Genomic DNA, 21,442 nt, shown 5'->3' with positions numbered 1-21,442 from the left:
TAATCTTCTTTATAACGTCCTACCTTGGTGTGCTTTCTGTTGCTGTGATAAAATGCAACTTGGCCTCCCTGAGCTTTGGTTGCAGAAGGATAAGAGTCCACCACCATCATGGTGTGGCAATGAGCAGGCTTGGCAACCGGAGCAGCAAGCCGAGAGCTCACATAACGACAAGCAGAGAGCAATAGGGAAACCGGAAATGACATGGAAACTTCAGGGCCAGTCCCCAGTGACATGCTTCCTTCAGCAAGGCCACACCTCCAAAACCAAACCAAACCAAACAGGGCCACCAGTTGGGGCCAAGTAGTCAGACACCTGAGACTATGAGGGACATCTCTTTCAAACCACAGCACAGCCATTCTAGCTGGGGTGAGGTGTTAGCTCATTGTGATTCTGCTTTGCATTACTACTGGATCCTTCTCATACAATCAGTGGCTGTTTCTGTGTCTTCTGTGAAATAGGGTTTTGCCTATGTTTAAATTGGCTCACTTATATGCGTGGGTGTGTGTGTGTGTACATGTGTCTGTACATGCCATAGTGATGTATGGAGGACAAAGGACAATCTGCAGGAGTTGGCTCTCTTTTTCCACCTTGTGAATCCTGGGGATCAAACTCAGGTCGTCAGGTTTGGAGGCACACGCTTTGACCTTCTTAGCCATCTGGCTGGCCTTACCGTGTGTTTTCAAGACAGCCATTGTTAAAACCCCAGCTTTCCCCCTCTGCTTCCCACAACATTGCTTTGGTTCTCCTGGGTCCATGTGGTTCCCTGGGTTTTATGATATTTTTTCTATTTCTGTGAAAACAGTCACCGGAATCCTATCCTGATGGAGGAGGTCGCCTTGAGTTTGTAGCTAACGTTGTATGGCTTATGTGTGCATACATGTGTACATTTGTATGTGTGTATGTTTACATGTGTGTTTTCATATGTATGTATATGTGTATGTGTTTTCACACAAATGTTTATGTATATGTGTGTATGTGTCTCCGTGTTGTATGAACCTTTTATCAGTGATTTATCATTTTCATTATAAAAAGCTTTCACTTTCTTAAATTCATTCTTAAATACTTTATATTGCCAGTTATTATAACTCACATTGCTTTCTTGATTTTCTATTCATCAGGTTTATTATTGGTAAATAAAAATGCTGTCTTTTTTTACAATAATTTTCTATCCTTTCATTTTATTGAATTTTGTTGGTTCTTACAGCTTTTTAATGAAATATGTAAGTTTCACTATGTATAAATCACATCTTCACAAACATGAATAATTTTGCTTCCTTCTTTCCAATTTGAATACCTTTATATCCTTCTTTGCGATTTGAATACCTTTTATTTCTTCACTAATTGCTGTAGCTAAGACTTAAGGTTATAACACACCCTGGAGAGAAGTGAAAGTACCTTCCTTGTCTCACTCCAGATCTTCGAGGAAATGCTTTTTCCCTTCAGGAGGATATTGCCTGTGGGCTTTTATTATGTAGTTTTTATTATTTTGATATATGTTCCTGTACTTTAATTTGTTAGAGGTCATATCAGGAAGGTGTGTTGAATGCTTTATCTGTGTCTATTGTGATCATGGTTTTGTTCTGCAGTCTCTTGGTGAGATGCAGTATGTTTGCTGATTTGCATGTTAGACCACCTCTATATAACACTTTTTTTTTTTTACTTTGGTGTATGATCTTTTCTTATGTTTTGTTGACTTTTGTTTGTTATTTTATTGAGAATTTTTGCATGCATGTTCATCAGGGAGATAATCTATTGTAGGCTTAGATCCACCTGTAGGGTTAGATTTTTTTACCTATCCTACTTTATTTGGGGTTCTTAAATACTTATACCTCCCTTCTACTCACTGACCAAAGGTAGGGGAGAAAGAAGGCTATTAGGTAAATGGGGTTTTTGAACTGTTTAGAAGTAGTTCCTTGGGGTGAGTCCACTCTTTGTTGTCCCAATACTAGCAGTCCAGTCCAAATACCAACACAAAACAGCAACATGATTCAGCAGATCAGGACAAGTCAGTAAAAGCCACAAAACTTAGCGGGATTGCCCTGAGGCGTTCTCTGGAATGTTTCTCTCTTCGAAGGCAAGTGTCAACGCACAAAGACCAACGCAGGGATGTCGATACAAAAAGCGACCTCTCACTGTCCGTGGGCTTCTGTCTATCTCTTCTCCTCCGAGTTCACCCACAGGTGTTCTCAGCTGACCAAAGTCATGCCCCTTGCACAAGACAGCTCACAGCAAAACATCACTGTGTCCTCTCACAAGCCAGCCTCCAACAAAACACCACCTGCCCTCTCACAAGACAGCCTCTAGCAAAGCATCACGTGAGTCCACTGAGTCTTCAAAGAAACCAGAAACTTCCACTTTGGTCTATATTTTCTGCTGTACCCTAGTCTGGTATTAGTATCAAGGTAGCATCAGGCTTGCAAAAAGAGTTTGGCAAAGTTCTTTCCTTTTCATTTGAAATATATGATGATTTGAATGAGAAATATTCCCTGTAAGCTCACACATTTGAACACTTGTACCCAGTTGGTGGTATTGTTCAGGAAGGCGGCTGGTAAAGCCATGCCAGAGGAGGTATACTGGGGTGGGCTTTTGGAGATTGTAGCCCCATCCCACTTCCAGCTCATATTCTCTCTTTCTCTCTCTCTCTCTCTCTCTCTCTCTCTCTCTCTCCCTCTCTCCCTCCCTCTCTCCTTTCCTCCCTCTGCTCCCCTGTCGATCCTCTGTACCTAATGTTAATGGTTGGAAAATGTGATTTCTCAGCTTCCTGCTCAGGCTGCCTGCTGCCGTGGCTCTCCTGCCATTGAGGAACCTCTGTCTCTGTCTGTCTCCATCTCTCTCTCTCTCTGTCTCTCTGTCTCCATCTCTCTCTCTGGAACCAAAAGCCAAAACAAACTGTTTCTTCATTTGGTCATGGTGTTTTATCACAGCAATAGAAAAGTAACCTGCAAAGAATTGTTTCAAAAGAAATGAGAAAAAATTCTCTCCTTTAATTGTTCTATAGTACTCAGTTATAGATCTTACATATCTCGTATTCTGTTTTGATGGAAGACTTTTTAATTATTGCTTCGGTCTTACTAGTCATTATTGGTCTATTTGGACTTTCTATTCCTTTTTTTTTTCACTCTTGGTATGTTCTTTGTATGCAGGAGTTGATCCATTTCTTCTAAGTTTTACAATTTGTTAATTATTTATTACAAAAAATTTTGAGAAACAGTGCCTAGGGTTTTGAGAGAAATCGCCTGAAACTTCAATAGCCATTTAGCTACTCCGTTTAGTTAGAGCCAGGAAGTGACTCTGATCATCATAAACTCTGGAGTGGCTCTTAGGCAAGCCACACTTAATCATCATCTCATTTGCAGCAGCTCAACACTTAGAATTAAACAGATACAAAAGGCTGTATTCTCACCATTTTTCACTTGAGAGCTTTGAGTTTCTTCATTCACCTATTTTTGAGTCGCGTTTACCGTTCTTTGTGTGCAGAGTTGTCATGATGTGTCAGGGTACAGGCTTTGATGGTAGTGCTGATGCCTAGTCAGCATTGTCCAGATGCCCGGCAGTGCTCTGAGCTCTCTCAATTCACCCTCACAACGATTCCATCAGAAAGAGTCGCCATCAGCATCTCTCCCTTTTACAGTGCTATTTTCCCAATGGTATGTAGCTTGTAGATGGCAGGACCAAGAATGGACCCTGGACAGTCTGGCTTCAGATTCCTGATCTCGAGCCATACCTCTTCCTGCTTCTCCTTAGAGAAATTATTGAACATTTACTGCTTTAAAACTAGTGTTCACGTCAGGCGGTAGTGGTTCATATGTTTAATCCCAGCCCTTGGGAGGCAGAGGCAGGCTGATCTTTGTGAGTTCAAGGCTTACCTGGTCTACAGCACCAGTTCCAGGACAGCCAAGGCTACACAGAGAAGCCGTGTCTCTGAAAACAAACAAACAAAAAAAACCCCAAAACTAATGTTCATATGGCCACTGCAAGTGATGTTAGAGAAGCAGTATCTGTCCACAAAAGATCTGGTAGAATTAGACAGCTGTGCCATGATAGGAGCCGCCTGGCTTACAGAGTCCTGAAATACGTTTTCTGAGATGATTTCATTGCCAATATATTACGAACATTTTATGTGGGGTTAAGGATATTGTGTGGCAGTTTGGTTCAAAGATCACCACCCCCCAGAAGCACCTGGTTTATTTTTCATTTGGGGAATAGACACCATCTTCCAGTTGTCACCAGATAAAGACAGCCTGCGTTAGATAAAAGGTACGTACCCTCAGTAATTGTCTCCTTGGTACAGGTAAGTAACAGTAGAAACTTGATGCTGCCAAGTGCCAAGAAAGTTATAAGTCCCAGGCAGGACTGAACATCTGTCTGTGACCATCAGCCTAAGCTCCTTTCTCTCTCCCGGTCACAGGAAAAGAAGGAACCTGTTCCATCAATCACCCAGAGCCCTCGTCACTCCTGCAGCTGCTCTGGACTTATTTTTATATTGGGAAATATCCTTTTCCTTCCTCTCCAGTTGGCAGCTTCCTTCCTCAAACCTACATAGCTTCTGAAGTCATGCCAAGCTGGCGGTCACTTGTTCAACTCTAGCATTGGCTTTCCCATATTGTGCATCTGGAGATTTTCCCATACCATTGCAAAGGAAGGCACTGTTTCAAGACCCTTTTTTCTTTGTTTTACTTTTTAATTTAGTTTTTTCTTTTCTTTTTTTTTTTCTTTTTGAGAATTTCATCCATGGGTACCATATTTACATTATTTCCACCCCTTTATCTTCCCTGTTCACTCCTTTCCCATCTACCCTCAAATTCATGACTTCTTCAGTCATTGTTGCTATATATGTGTATATGCATATGCATATACACACCCTCCGGAGTCTATTTAATGTTGTTTGTAGGTACAAGGGCTTAGGGCTGATTGCTTGGGGCCATCAGGGATCTTGTCCCTGGAGAAGACTGATTTTCCTTTCCTTAGCAGCCATTTATTGCCCGCAGCGGTTCATGCAGAAGTAAGTCCTCGTGAAATTCTATCCTGTTGACATCTCAGGCTTTGATTAGCAGCCATATTGTTAGGATTTTATGAGTGTAGCATTGCTGTTGTGTCTAGAAGACACTAGCAACAGATGTCATGGTTCTCTGGCTCTTGGCTTCCCACCTCCCCACCTGAGCCTCAGATATACCTACCATGTGGAGGAGCATTGTATAAACCAGGACTGGGCAAACCCCCCCCCCATTTGTTCTCTACATTTTGGCCAGTTGTAGATCTCTGTAACAATTTCCAGCTGTTGAAAAAAAAAAATCCCTTTTCATAAGGGGTAAGAGCCACACTTAGAAATATCCTAAGTTTTTATAAGGATAAATATTTAGAATGCAGTTAGAAATTGACAGAGGAATGAGTGAAGAGTAAGGCAGTCTATGTACACACTGGAATCTTAATCAGCTTTAAGGAAGAATGAAACTTTGCTGTTTCCAGGAAAACAGATGGTCATGAAGATCATTGTGTTAAGTATGCCAAACCAGACTCAAAAAACAAATGCATCTCTCTCTATCTCCATCTCTCAAAAAAATAAATTATATTAGTTTAGGAAAATGGCAATAGTAGTTTCTCCTCTAGGGTCTGTGGCCTCTCTAGCCGTGGGTAGTTAGGTAGATTTACAGTACCAGGCATGAATTCCCTCCTGTTCTAATTAAATAGCTATTGGTTACTTCCCAAGATAAAAATACCACTTTTGTGCCGCGGGATCTCTCTTGCCTGGCTGTTCATTGTCGTAGTTTATAAGCTTTATAGCAGGGCAAGACTATTGATGGCTTTTCTCCCTTTGCAGCTTGCATGACACATTTTGATACTCTGTTGTCAGGGAGGAGGCTTCCAGGTCAGCCCCACCTTAATTCTTTATTCTTCCGTGTCCTATGTGAAGTGTCCTATGTGAAGCTATAGGGTCTTGCCTTCAAGTTAGGGAGTCATGTGGGACAATGGCTCACGTTGTTTTGGGAGACTGTTATATTTCCCTGACCAGCAAGTAGAGGGGAGTTTACCCATGCCTGGCACCGGGGGTTTTGTTAGCATCTACAGCTCTTGCAAGAGGCATTTTCACCCCATATGGTATAATGTCATTTAAATTATATGTGAAACACAAAGATAGTGTATTTGTATTTTTAAGCACACTTGTAGCACAGTGTTTCCCAGTGGTCCTTTCAGACATCCTTAGTATTATTTAGCTCTCCTTCCTTCCTCTCCCTCTTTTTTACCCTCTCTCTTTCCTCTTCTAGAGAGGGGTAGTAGGACACCACGAAAGGCAAAATGGGAAAAATGGGGACACCAAAATGGGAAAGATGGGGAGGGGGCTTTAACTGGAGGGAGGAAAGGCAATTTTAAGCACATTTAAATGAAAGTGAGATTTCAGAAAAATAGAAGAAAAAGTGGTTGTGTTCTAGGAATATTAAGTCTATCAAGTTAAACTCAGAACACAGATTTCAGCTCAACAGAGGATCATCGCCATATAAACCTTGGGCTCTGGCAGTTGGAATAAAGACTAACTGATTATCCAGGTTAAAGTGAGGCCGAGTCTAGTTTGGGGAAGTGTCACCCCATAGACTGATAGTGATCAAACGAATGAGAATTTGTATCATTTGTATGCTGGGCCCTGAAGACTGGCACAAGGCTGGCACTGAAGCACAAGGTAAATATCCTGGGATGCCTCTTTGGCCAGAGCAGCGAGTCACAGTGTTTTAAGCAACAGAGAAATGGCCTGTGGTAGTAGACTTTGTCACTCAGTCGCAAGTCTACCCATCCAACAGTCCACCCTCTTACCCTGTCTGGGCCACACACACACACCCTCCTCCCCCCCCCCCCCCACAGCTTGATCCACCACCCAGCTGCTGTTACCTGGCAAATGCTTCAAGCCCTAGTGGCTTTCCTGCATACCAGATTTCATTCCAGTCTTAGTGGCCACAGAGCCTATCCCTACAGTCACTCCATTAGCCATACTGCACTGAGGAAAAGGCTAACTTTGCCCTCCTGTACTCCTGATAAAGGTAATATATAAAAGACGAGGTTTTTGCTTGCATCAAGGAAAATGCTGGTTTGAGTTCTCCCTAGAGAGCCTCTCCACATATAAATGTGAAAAGGTTCCCCCAGAAGACCTTCAGGGGATCCTCTTTAGAGAGGACAGCCTCGGAGTTCAGTGTGCATCTATCTCTTGGCACACGTGAGCATTAGAAAGCATGAGGCAGGGACCCTGGGAAGCCCAGGGAACATTAGGTACACAGGTATCACACTGAGGTTTTTATAAGACTTGGTCTGAAGGTTCGTAACATGACTTCATTTTGATGGCATGTGGTCTTAAGCACACAACAGGCATGTTCGGTTGGTTGCTCTGTGCTGGGGAACATATTAACAAGACAGTAGAGCTCACAATTCTCTTCTCGATGGAACGCAGGGCTCAGCAAAGGTGTGTGTCCAACTGTCCTTTCAGTGGGGCTGCCGAAGTCCTAGGAAGCTGTCCGATGTATATTAACACCCATGGCTGAATTCAGTTTTGCCTTCTCTGGCATCAACATCCTTGCTGTACTATCTGGCAAGACACTGATGAACAGCACTAGCCAATATTGGGGAAAGAGGTTTCATAACGGCATCTGAAATATTCGTTGGGAATATCTAACTCTCACTCTGGACTAATAATATTTTATAAATGAAAAACACCCCCACATACACACACACCTCAAACCATGTCTTACTCCATGGGCACATGATTGAAGTTACCGCGCCAGCAATGGAAGCTGACAAGACAGTGACATTGAGAAGCCAGGTTCAGTTCCTCTATCTGCTCCTTAGACATGGAGGATTCAGCTCAGCAGAGTCACTAGGAAAAGGTTAGTCAGCATAAAAGATGATACAGAAGAAGAAAAAAAGAAAAGCTGGGCGGTGCCAAGCACTCAGGAGGCAGAGGCAGGCAGGTCTCTGAGTTCAAGGCCAGCATGAGCGAGTTCCAGGACGGCTAGGGCCACACAGGAAAATGCTGTCTTGGAAAAACAAAAGAGAAATAAAAAAGGAGCGCCTGTCTCTGTCCTGCCCGGGGTAGAGGCAGGAGGAGAAAGAAGGGGACCAGCGACACCTGCAGAGTTTGTGTGCTGGAGACAGGAATCCAAGGAAAGCTTGCAGGCATTAAAATCCACCCTCGCTGCTATCCCCGGAGCCTGCAGCAGCCAGTGCATGGCAGCAGGCGTGCTGGGCGAGCAGCCGTACAGATGTGAGAGGGACCACTGGGCAGGGGCTGCGTGGTGTGTGACGCAGACTCCAGGATCTGCAGCCAGTCAGGGCTGAGGATGAGCCTTCCGGGGAGATGCCGGCTTGCCTGGATATAAAAGAAGTGGCCAGACTTGTGTTTTACCACCAGAGTCCAAAAGGACGCCTGGCTGCAGGAAACAAAGGACATTTCTTCAGAGCACTGGGTGTGTCTGGCAGTGCGGAATAACGGCCTGGCACAGTGTCTGCTTTCCGTGCCTCAGCAAGCACTGGGATGACGAGGATGCCAGCTCGGGGAAAGACAAATTTATCAGGTAGCCCGAACACTTTCTAAGCAACCATTTGCCTTAAGTTACTAAATTGAGCCAAAATTTAAGTTGGCTCAGGCATTTAGTGACAGTAAAAGCTGTTGATTCAGATATGGTCACAATCAATTTTTGAAAAAGTGATTACAGAGCAGGCAACCGAGTTCACGATAGAGGCAGCCCCTGCTCTCCTCACTCAGAGATCCACATGGAGACTGAGCTGCCAATCAGCCACATCTGAGCAGAGGGTGTAGGTCCTCTCCATGCACGGTCCTCTGTTGGTGTATCAGTCTCTGCAGGACCCCCTGGGCTCAGATCCTTTAGCTTTGCTGGTCTCCTTGTGGGGCTCCTGTCCCCTCCCTGTCCTTCCATCCTACCCCCCCTCTTCTTTCACAAGGCTCCCTGCGCTCTGCCCAAATTTTGTCTGTGAGTCTCAGCATCTGCTTTGATCCCCTGTAGGGTGGAGCCTTTCAGAGGACCGTTATGGTAGGCTCCCATCCTGTTTCCTCTCTTCCTCTGCTTCTGGTGTCTGTCCTGTTTGCCATTCTGAATGAGAACTCGGTTGTCTGCTCTTTGACCACTCGACCCTGGTGAGGCAGCCTCGCCAGGCCGTGGAGGAAAAGGATCCAGGCAGTCCTGAAGGGACCTAAGCTATGAGCAGATGGCAATGATGAAGAACTCCCCCTTTCAGTGGACTAGAGGAAGGGGATGGGGGGGCAGGGAGGATGGGACTGGGGGGAGTTGAGGGACGGGACTTCAGTCGGGATATATAATGAATAAATTGTGAAAAAAAATAAGATTAAAAATTTAAAAAGTGATTAAAACAGAAGTATAAGTAATGTATGTACCCACATATAACTTAAACATTTTATGTTAATTTAATGTAAATCTACATTAGAAATCTTTTCACGTGGGACTGAGGTTTTTGCCTGTTTCTCTTCCAAGTAGAGCTCTCAGCTGCAGCTTTTTAGACTAAACCAGCTTTCTAATGGAAAACCTACAGCTTCAACCTGTGCTTTCCGGGCTGGGTCAAGAACTCCGGGATATTTGCAAAGAAACTAGGTGTAGAAACTTAGCTTACTGCGCACACATGCCTGCTCGCACGCGCGTGTGCGCACACACACATAAACATTTATATGTTTGTGTATAGCAGTCACCTTGACACCTCATCGGCTCTGTGTGTATTTTTCTAATCTGTGTCTTTTAACGCAAGACCTTCCCCACTCTACCTGTCTGTAGACTATACTGGAAAAGTTCAAGCCGCTTTTGTTGAGAAAAGAATTTTCTCGATTGAGTCCAGGCTACCAACTCACTGATCGATGGTTTCGTGTTTTCAGTTTATTGTTATACCTCTACCTCTGCCTAGCTCCAACGTTTAACTCTTTCACGCGCAGAGTCCTGCCAGCTTCTGCATGGAGGCCCTGAAACTCCTAACAAGGCAGAGGGGGCAGGCAGCTGAACAGAGCTGATCCTTCCAGGCTGGATGCCCAGGCCAAAGAACGACTTTGTGCTGCTTAATTTTGGTCTTGTTTTCTCAAGAGCTGATTTTAATCACTTCTCGGGCTCTGTTAAGGCTCATTTTGAAGGATTGAAGGAGCAGGGTTGATGAACTCCCCCGAAATGATTTGAGCCAATATGTTCGCTTCTACCTCTGACATAAACGCAGCTGGTCGCGTGTTCATTACTGTTCTAGCTGTGAGCCATGGCCGAGGAGCTGTGGAACGGGAGACGAGACTGTAAAAGATATCCTGTCAGCAACTGTGCTGTGTTGGTTTTTAGTGCCTTCAAAAGGCTTAGAGATCGAAACCCACTGTAAAACATGGCCCATCCTATCTGTAAGAAGAAACAGAAATGTCAGTTGAGAGAGTAATGTGACAGATGTCCGGGGGATTGTGTCCCCTACTGATCTGCGTAGTCAGCCCCAGGAAGCTCAGGGAAGGAAATAAGCCTTCCCAGTCCAAATTTCCCTCCTGATAAAACATTGGCATGAGCCTCTCTAATCCTAGCTTTCAAGTCTTAAAGTGTGCTGGATGATCGTGCATACATTAGGGGCCTGATACTTTAAATAGCATCACACTACTTCCAGGCGCCTGAGGGTTTTAACATGCAAATTCACGTATGCTGTTTCTTCTCTCCTTCCCTTGCGTATGAATAAGTATATGAACGTATATACTACCTCAGTCATTCATAGCAGAGAAGCAGACAGAGAGCTCCCTAAGCCTGTCTTCTCCCACTGTAACAGGACGGGCTCATGCCAGATTGTTGTTTTCAACTGTTCTTAGTTTACTGGGAAAGTAAACTCAGTCCACAGGTTTGTTGGTGCCCTGCACACACATTTGCTAAGGCTTAATGTGTGAGAGCCTAGTACATGGTTCCCGAATGCATAATTTTGTTATATCTTAATATGTAAAGAAGTAGTTAAGAGTTAAAGTCTCTTCGACTCTATTCTTCATGTGCACCTAAACCACCACTACTTCTTCTTCCTGCCAACACCAGTGTTGAGACATCTCAGGGAAGAAGCTGCATCACACAGCCCGAACTCCACCAGCAGCTGTCCCTGGCTCACTAGCAGAAGACGCGGTCTTGACTGCGACCCGAGTGCAGTAAGACTGGTTTCCAAGCCTCCAGCCACTTTCGGGAGACCGTCTCTCCACTTTCCTACAGGCTTTCCATGCATCAGCACCCTAGCTGTCAGAAAAGGGAGACAAGGCCCAGGGAGGTGTTCAGTGGGTAAAGCCATGAGGACCTCCGTTCAGCCCCTCACCTTATATAAAGCTGATATAGTAATGTGGAACTCTAATGCTAGGACACTTACAGCAAGAGGAGGAGCAGGAGGATTCTGGCATGCTCACAGGCCCTAGCCTGGCACACATAGAGGGCTACACTGAGAAACCCTGCCTCGGACAGACATGGTAAAAGGTAAGGATCTAGACCTCAAGCTTGGCCTCTGACCTCCACACATGCACCATGGCAAGCACATGCCCACATTAACATGTGTGACTTGCACAAGTAACTTGCACACGGATGTATATGTACACACACGTACATATAGCATGCACGAACACACACACACACACACACACACACACACACATACACAAGACTTTTTAAGAGAAAAGATGGGAATACTTAGTAGCCTTTCTGTGTGCCTGTCTTATGCATGAGCCCTCATATGCCATTTCTTCCCCAGAGCCATGATGAGCTGTCACTAAACTTAATTCTGCTTCTGCCCTGCCTGCATGAGAGCCAGAACTGGTCTTCGCCTCCTTTCTCAGCTCCCACACCCCGTTAACATCAAAGCTAATTCGTCACAGTGACACCAAGGAACATTATTATTCAAAGCTGAATTAAAAAGGGAATTTATAGAGAACAAAAACCAATAAGCCAAGCAGCCCTGACATTTAATTTTCTTGGAAACCTTTCCCATTGAACTAGGCAAGTCTGCACACTGCGCGTTTTCAAAATGGAAAATAGTGTTGTAGTTGAATAATCTCATATAAATGATGGGTGGACCCTCTGAAGGAGCGTGGATGCTGTCGCTATTCCTTCCCTATGGCTGTTCCTTCCCTTCCCGTTGCTCCCCATCACCCAGCTCTGAGATAACAGTGTGGGTTCGAGCTTTCAAAGATGATGTATTCCGTCTTTTTTGCTTTGTTCCTTTCCTCAGAGGAATGTTGGAAGAAGTGAGTTGGAAGACGTCGTGCATTTCACATTGGTCCCGTTTAAAGTATGTTCCCTGGCCCTTGAACCCAGAGAATTAATGAACACTGTTTATCTACCAAGTTGTGCTTCAAAATCCTAGTTTGAATGAGTTAGCATTAGCTGGGGACACTGGCTCCTGCAGGGGAACTGAGCGTATTGAAGGAACAGTACTTAGAATACATCAGGCTTTCCTTTTAGGTCAGAGTAGGCAATGGCAGTTGCTTTAACAAAAATCTTAAAAATCTTAGCAGCTGATATGATAAAAAGTTATTTATCATTCTTATCCAAGCCTAATTCGGTTTGAAAGCAAGCGAGCTGGAGAGTAAGATAGCCTTTTAGGGGGCTCAGAATTTGTTTATGACATAGGTTGGCTAACTTTGAGGTCCCACCAATGTCCATGTACCTCACCGTGAACGATTGTAAGGGACTGGATTGTGCAGGCATAGGGTAGTGGTCTTCCAAGCCATTGCCTAGAGTTCACCGTAGTACCAGGGAGCTTTGGAAATATATTTGGTTCCAGGACCCGGGGATAGAAGAAATGAGTTTGGTGAACCACAGACTATCAACTCTACCTTGGTTCCCTTCTCTCTTGCTGCAAACAGTAGTGTAAACAGGCCTAGTGCTACAATAGGATGCCTGTGACGTCCCCAGGCATTTATACAACGGCTTAGGCACTCATTCCTCGGTCCCTATCTCTCATTTTCTCTTCTCTGGAAGATGACTTAGAAGGATCAAGTGGAGGAGGGCTTCAGCACCATCAAGAGTAAGCATGTAGAAACAGAGAGCCTGCTTGGGTCTCCGTATTTCCTGGGAGTGGTGATCAGTAACTGATAGGCAGATAGATCGATGGACTCCATACGTGAGAAGATGAAAGGAAGAGTGCTGGCATTTACTTATTATTGTACTGGGCACAACAGCAAGCTGCCCCTCCTTCAGGAATGAGAGAGAATCCTAGGCCTTTGAAATAACACAAGATGCCCAAATGAGCAAAATCAAAAGCCAGACAGATTTCAACATTAGTTATGATGGGATTAAAAGATATCAAGATGTCTGGTAGCAGAATTCTACTTGATACCAACTTGAGACAGAGAATGAATTTAAAGAGACTCATTCCTGCCCCTACCCTATGCCAACATCCAGCATAGAGTTTCTCAGCTCAAGCTGAGTCTAGGTCAGGAAGCCTTAGAGACACATGAAACACTCACTAAAGGAAGCAGATAAAAAAAATTTTTAGAGAAATATATTTCCCAGGGCTTATAGGAGCCAAGAGATATGGTATGTGAGAGTTTGGCTTGTCTACTTTAGCATCTTGCAGAACTGTCAGCAAAGCACAGTGATGACATCAACTGGCATCTCTACTGAGTGTGCACACACTTCACAGGGGAAATTGTGGTCATGGACATCTTGGGCTCATCAAATATGGCTCTATTGCTTCGGCTTAGAATCCTGTACCCCAAGAAGGATGCAGACAATGAACTATTGCTTTCTTATTGATTAGGGCGCTGGCTCCGTCTGCCAGGATAGGCCAGCACTCCAAGAGAAATCACATCTCCATGGGAACAGAAATCTCAACTTTTAACTTGACATCACATGAAAATTATTGTTTCTGCAGTCTTGAGGACTGCAATTTTGTGAATGTAGGAGTGACCTTTGATCACAGAATTTTGTTAGCATATCTGGGCGGAGAGCTAATGTCCAGGATGAAGACCTCAAGACTTTTAATACATCAGCCTTGATTTTAAGTACAGCAGGATAAGAAGCAGCATTCTGATCGTGTAAGACACTGTTTCCTACCAACATCAGCAGCCCTATTTTTATTCTAGAGGTGTCTCAAGGATAGAAGGATAAGACGCTTCACTTTTTGAACTTCCCAGAATATTACCAGGCCCTCAGAAATGGGAGCGGAGGAGACACAATTAAAATATTCTGCGTTAGATGTTGTTGTCCCCTTTCCTGCTAAGTCAGTGGCCTTCTTATGTCCTTAACCCTTTTAAGATGGAGCAGCCCTTTCTAGGAAACCAGAAAAGCAGTGTCCCTATTGTTGAAGGACAGCTGACTCCATTCTTTCTCTTCCTAGTTAAACATAATGTTAGAATTTGATTTATTTCTATATTGTTCCTTGTGGTGTTTTTTTTTTTTTTTTCTCCTCTCTAATCATGTTCTCAGCTAAAGGTCAACATGGGTTGTTGTTCTTTTGCTTTTTGGCTTCTTCTTCCTCCATAATCTGTGGGTCACACATCACAAATTGTTTCCATTGTTTCATGGTATGTTATGAGAACGGTCTGACCATAAACCCATAACATGCACCTTTCCCGTGATCTTAACAATAACTGCAAAATTCCACTTTTGTAGCTGCCTACTCAGTCACTATCAAGAGGTTCCCCTGCTTTTGGTCTGGGCCTGTTCATTCTCCTACCAAGGGAGACTGCAAGTTTGGCCCAGCCATAAATAATTTTTTTTATTATTTATTTGTTTGTTTGTTTGTTTATTTGTTTATTTATTTATTTTTGCCTTGCAACATCTCAGGGTTAGCTCCTGGTTTTTGATATCATAACACGTGAGCTGTGCTATAGAGAAATCACACGCTGTCTTTGCTTTAAAACTTTAAAGCAGGAAAACTGATCTTATATAGTATTTCATGTAGTCCGACCCAACCTTTAGTTCCTGACACTCCTTCTTTCATCTCTTAGGTGCTAAGATTACAGGTTGGCACCACCACACCTAGAGGCCGTATCCCCTCAGCAGCTATGCCGAGAAGGGCCTTGGTATATAAAGAGACCTGACATGTGTTGGTCATACTATGTGATGGACACTCAGAGAGAGACCAGTATGGGTTTTGTTTTTGGCTCTTGTGAACAAAGAGCCCATTGGCCCCTACAAGATTAGTATGAGGATCTAAACTAAGCATTCACACATTCTAAGGCCATTGGTGCCTGATTTGTTATGTCTCCATCAGAGATACTGAAAAGGCTGTTTTTGTTCGTTGCTTGGCTTGTTTTGTTTCTTTTTATTAAATAGTAATTCTTTGGATAGAAAAGGGAGTCTTGTCCATGCCAATCTGGATTGTCGTTTCTTTGTTAGTCTTGGCGGGTGTGAATGTGCGGGGGGTGTGGGCATGGTGTACACCCATGCCACAGCGTGGATGTGGAGGTCAGTGGGTGCGCTCAGGTTCCTCACCCCCACTTGTTTGGGACAGTCTCTGTTAATTCCGACCAGGCTCCTTTCCCTGAGACCTTCCAAGGATTCCTCTGCCTCTGCCTCTGCCTCTCATCTCTCACATTTCCAGTGCCGAGGCATTACCCGCCAAGTGACCTACCTGATCCTCACCTTTATTTTTAATAGTTGAAAACATAGTCACTTTTCAGTCAGAATTAATTGAAGCGTGTGAGCAGCGTCACTGCGAACAGTACTCAGGGGCTGGGGTAGGGTTCCATAAGACAACCAGCTAGAGATGGTTTTGTTGAGAAAAATGTGTGAGGAGAGAAAAATCGGAGGAGAGAAGCAGCTCAATAAAGTGCAGCTCTTAGATTCTCCCGAAAACTTGCTCTCCAGCTCTGCACTGTTTGGTAAGGAAACTTTCACCTTCTTTAGTGTGGACTAGAAATACTTTTAAAAGCCACTTATCCTGATAAGTGTTGGGGTAACAACTAGCAGCACTCAGTGACAGCCGCTCAGTGTGTCTGTCACACATATCACATGTCACTGGCTCGGCTTGATGTCATTCCACTCCTGTAGCCTAGGCGATGACGTCACCTCCTGCAGAAGTTGGCCTGTTCTGTGCTGCTGGGAGGGAAAACTCCCTTTTGTTCATTATGCTGGGCTCTTAGCGTTACCTTCCCGGCGTCCTGCTGCAGAGCAGTGAGGACTCATTGTCAGTGCCCGGTGGGGAGCCACTGAAGAATTCCAGGTGTGGTAATGCAGGGATCAGCTAGGCTTTTAGGTAGGGAAAAGGGGGAGCTGGGGGATGCTTTCAGCTGGCCACTGCCAACCTCAGACCCTGCTGTGAATGAACCAGAGGGTGAAACCATGATCCTCCCACTCCATTATCCTTGTCTAAAACCTGATTGCCAAAGTGCTCAAAATGCCAGAGTTTCCACGCAGTGGCCACAGTGGCAGAGTGGCTGACCTCCGGGCCCCACCTCCCCCAGTCTGCCTCTTTGGAGGCAGGCTCTTTTGACGAGAGAGACCCGTGCACTCCACTCCACACCAGCTGACACTTGAAGGCACACAGGAAAAGAGTGAGGCGGCGGCCCTGACAGCATTCAGGGTGGGGGGTGCCATGTCCACCCCAGAGGCTGAGCACATTCTTCACTGGAAGAGCCAGGGAGGAGGATGGAATCCGTACAGAGCTGGTGTGCTCATCTTCTTTGGCCACGCTGAGTTGGAACGGGGCTCCCTTGAGATCACCCAGCTGGTAGGAAGTGGCAGAAGCCATCCACAGCCAGGGCCTTCGCTAGGTACAAAACTAGACTGAGATGTTTACAGGGATCACTGGGCTAGGCTTCTTAACTTTTCCCACTCACATCCCCAACATCCCCTCCACCACCACCGCCCCCCCGCCAGAGACATTTTTACACAGCCCCAAGTGTGTAGGCATATGAAATAGATATGTAACTGAGAGTGCAGTATAAAGAAAGTCTTATTTAAAAATACTTCATTGGTCTATAGATAATTTTGTCATTTATTAAGGACAAAAGCAAACTTGCATACTGATAAGATGTCTATGTTGGTTTTTCCACAAAGAATCCGATCTTGGTGGACTATCTGATGCTGCAGACTGCAGAGCCTCTCTTATGTTTGTCAGAACTGGTTGCTATTTTGACTTTTTAGCGGTCCATGGTGGGAATGCATAGTACAAAATACATAGTACGAAAACACGGCACATATGTGTTTGGGGGCCATCAGATAAATTATTGGAAAATCTATCCTAATCTCTAGCCAAAACCCATCGAGTGATTTTTTTTTAATGAAATTCATTTCAGCAACTCAAACAGTAATTTTTAACACCAAACATTCTAATATACCACAATCTAAAGACTATTCATTTGATGTTTACATGCTAAGAAATAATGGCTGGAAAATATTGTCTCTATTTTCCATAATTAAATCATTATGTTTCTATCAAAGCAAAAAAAAAAAAAAAAAAAAGAACATTGTCTAGTAAAAGCCCTGCAGTTCATCATCCACACCAGTCCCAACCCTGAGCTGCTCTGAGCCGCCTGTGTTGGCGCTGCAGATGGACAGTGTGCACACTGTGACCTGTACTGTTTCAGAGCCAAGCCTTCAGTGCCGTCCTGCCGTCCTGCCGTCCTGCCGTCCTGAGACTCACAATGCCCAGGCCGCCCAGACTCACCACACATCTGCCTTTCAGCTAACTTCCGGTTGCCGTGCATCCATGAACCTAAGATCCTCCGTCACCTCCACATTCTCTTCCACAGCCCCGTGACCCACAGTTTAAGAAGATGGGACCCAGAGGAACGTTGATAGGGATGGAGAAGTCAGGGTGGGAAGGAATGCCTGAGAGGCAGCAGAGAAAGGAGCGACAAAACCATGAGCTGAGAGGGGCCTGGAAGAACGGCGTTAGGGGAGCTAGTCTCTTTTTAAGTCATAGGCTGGCGTGACTCTTGTGTGCATCCGCTGCCCACTGTGACCAAATTCGAGTTGTCTTCAGAGCGCCGTCATAGACCGACTTTCTTGGGTCATGTGCTAAGGCCTTGAGATGGATTTTGTTGTGTAGCATGTATGTTGTCAACAGAGCGGATTTATCCCCAGAGGGATGAAAATTGGGGCCTTTGTGGTGGTTATGTGTGTGTGTGTTGGGGGGGTGTTAAGCAGTCAGTGTATATGATTTGTATTTACATGTGGCCATCTCCTTCCTAGCATAGGATATTTCTCTTACCTGTCCCTTTTCAGGAGCCATTGAGTGTGTGTGTGTGTTACACACGTACCATATTGCACATGTAGAGGTCGGAGGACAACCTTGGGTGTGGGTAAGCCCTCCTCTTCTGAGCCTTGTTTACTGCTGTGGGTGCCAGGCGAGGTGGCCTTCAAGCTTCCAGGGAGTTTCCTGTCTATGCCTCCCATCTCCGGTAAGGTGTGCTGGGTTACAGAAGTGTGCACTCATCCATCGGAACTTGGTATGGGTTTGGGGGATTCTAATTCAGGCCATCCTAGCACCGGTTTGGAAGTGCTTTACCACCGAGCCCTCTCCCCAGGCCCTCTGAAGTGTTGTCGGGGGTCAGGGGGGACTTTTGGGTCATGGTAAGAATTTAAATCCGTGCCGTTGGTGGTTGCACACAAGCCTGGGACTTTAAGTCCGTGAATGATACTCATGTGATTACTGGAGAATGTAGGCTAAGGAGGAATTACAGCAGACGTTTGGGGTTGGGGGAGGGGTAAGTCCCAAAAGAACGGCTACACTTTGTATTTGGTTTCACACACTCAGATTCAGCCATCGTGGATGAGAACTATTCTGGGGGTCTGGGAGTATGCGTGTCTTCCCTGAACAAGTTCCGACTATCTTTCCTTGTCACTAATGCCCAAGCAATTCATCGTAACACTATTTACACAACATTACCTTGCATTAGGTATTGTAAGTGGCCTGGAGATGGTTTAAAGTATATGAGGAAATACATAGACTATATGCAAATACAATACCTTTTATGGTAGAGACTTGGGTATCCGTACAGTTTAGTCTCTGAGGAGCTGGAACCAGTCCCAGAGGACGCCAGGAAACAACAGCATGCTTGAAGTCAGAGGGAAGGAAGGAAAGGATGTTCGTCATGGGAGATTAATACTAAACTGGAGGTGAGCAGAGGCTTACAAGTATGTGTGGATGGAAGGAAGAAGGGAGGGCACCAGCTTGATACAGAGGAAAGCATTGGAAAGCAATAGAAGGCAACAGGAAACTTGCTGAGAAAAGTTGATAAATTAGGCAAAAGGAAGTCTGTACGGATTCGTGAAAAGTTTATGGTCTGTAGTTTGTGTGTGTGTTTATAGAAAAGGAAGCCAGTAGCTTCAGATGAGAAGAACACTCTGTGAGAAATCTTCTCGAGGGGTTGATGCCAGAAGTGTTATGTGGTCTCAGGGGTACTTGACTCTTGAACCTGGAGAAGGTTCTAGAAAAGGGTTGGAGCATTGCTCTGTAAAGCAGTGTTCCCTCTCTTATGACAAAGGGAATACCAGTATATAGATTCAGTCTCCAGCATGGGAGACTGAAGAAGAAGTAAATTTTCTCTAAACCGGGGTGGAAAGGGCTTTTGAACAGCTGTTCCTGTCTCTCTCCGTGTCTGTTTGTCTCTCTTTGTTTCTCTGTGTGTGTGTGTGTGTGTGTGTGTGTTCTGAATACAGGGTTTCTCTGTGTAGCGTGGCCAACCTGGAGCTCACTCTATAGCTGAGGCTGGCCTTGAACTCAGAGATTCCAAGTATGAGTGGTGGGATACACGCCGCCGCCGCCACCACCAGCAGCTCAACCACCACCTTCACCACTGCCTCCACCACCACCACCACCTCCACCACCACCACCCAGCTACAGTCGCTCCTTAAAGCAACAAGTGAAAAGCACTTCTCGGGGAGCTGTGTGAGTGCTGGTGATACCGGCTCACATTTGTAAGACCACTTTTTGGTAAGGTGTGCAAGCCTTTCACCTAGCCTGGCTTAGTAAAAGACAGCGACATTGGTAGCCAAAGTCATGATTAGAGGTCATGGCTCCACCATAAGCGTATTCATGATTTGGACTCACCTAGACTTCCTGAGCCCTCCAAAGGAGCGAGGTCTCTGCTGCCTGCTTTATGAGGACATTTGCAGACAGCGCCATCTGGCATGACACCAGGTCATCACTATACTCAATAAATCGAGATTTCCTTTTAGTTAACTGCAGTTACAGAATGGCACCCAGATAGGTGAGCGGTGAGATCCTGAAATAACTTGCGGTCTGTCACTGACTAGCCAGAAGAAAAGAGGAAATGGACATGTTTTCCATTCAAGCTTTTACATAAAGTGAGTATTATTATTATTATTATTATTATTATTATTATTATTATTAAAGTAGTAAAATGTAAATATTAGATGGACTCAGTCATAACATTTAATTACAGGTTTAATGATGCTTAGGAAAAAGAGAAATGGTGATTTTAAAATCATACCAACCTCTAATCTAACCCTATCTCTGAATGAATAAATAATTTCACTGGACACTTGCTTGACATCTTAGAATGTATTTATGGCGATTTTTCTGAAGTTTGAATTTATTAATCATAATTTTCCGAATTACATTGCCTCTGTAGTGATCGGACTCATTCCAACAAGTTCCTTAATGTCTAAACTTTTCAGCAACGAGAAGGAAATCCTGTCACTTTATTTTATTTAAAATCCCATCATTTTTTCCCAGTCAGTCAGGGAAGCTAATTGACTTTCCCCAGGTTTGTCCATTCCTACTGGCCCAGAGTCTGACCAGCTGTGTGCAAGACATCACAGTTGGAACCAGCTGTCTTCCTCATGGGGAGCAGTTGTCTCATGTTAATAAACCTGCTTTCGGGGGCCAGAAAGACTGTGAGAGCCAGGGGATGAGGGACCTTGCTACGAAGTTGTGTCTTCTAGGAACATCAGACACTACCCTCACAACAGCTCAGCAGTGTGACTGCCCAAAGAGCCGAAAAAGGACGACACCAATGAACATGCCAAACTGGACAGGGAAAGGCCCTTATCCAGAGAACTAGAGGCAACTGAGTAAAGCTAGAGAAGTGCACAACCATCGGCTGCCCAGCGCAAATGGCCAGCCCTGAATATGCATACAAGTAACATTATATGTAGTCAAAGGAGATAGATATATATATGTATATATATATATACACATGTATATATATATATACATGAAAAAATGAAAAAAGGGAGGCCAAGAATTTAAAGGAGAACAGAAAGGGTATATAGGAGCTTACAGAGGAGAAAGGAAAGAGAAAAATGTCATAATCAAAACACAATCTCAAACATAAACTAAAACCAAAAACAGAAACCCATTTCCTAGTTACAGATTTGGTATCATGAAATTATAACTTCTTTAATCCTATTCATTGCAGCCAAGAGAGTAAGCATTGTCGGTGTTCAGTGCTGGGGGCTTGTATGGGGGCTGCATACCCGGATGCTGTATACTCTGATATAAGATATGGTATCTGACTCCAGGACACAAACATTTGAGGGAG

The 21,442-nt window shown here is 44.6% G+C and overlaps 1 protein-coding gene across 5 annotated transcripts in view; it reads left to right on the top strand.

The window, feature by feature from the left end:
* The window catches only part of Tmem108 (transmembrane protein 108), a 274,570-nt gene that overhangs the window by 111,841 nt on the left and 141,287 nt on the right, over positions 1–21,442 (top strand). The window lies entirely within an intron of this gene.

This window comes from Psammomys obesus, unplaced genomic scaffold (assembly GCF_907164565.1).
Source record: "Psammomys obesus unplaced genomic scaffold, mPsaObe1.curated_primary_1811, whole genome shotgun sequence".
NCBI classification, from domain to species: domain Eukaryota; kingdom Metazoa; phylum Chordata; class Mammalia; order Rodentia; family Muridae; genus Psammomys; species Psammomys obesus.
Note: the sequence above shows the minus strand (reverse complement) of the source record. Positions and strands in the feature narration are given on the sequence as shown.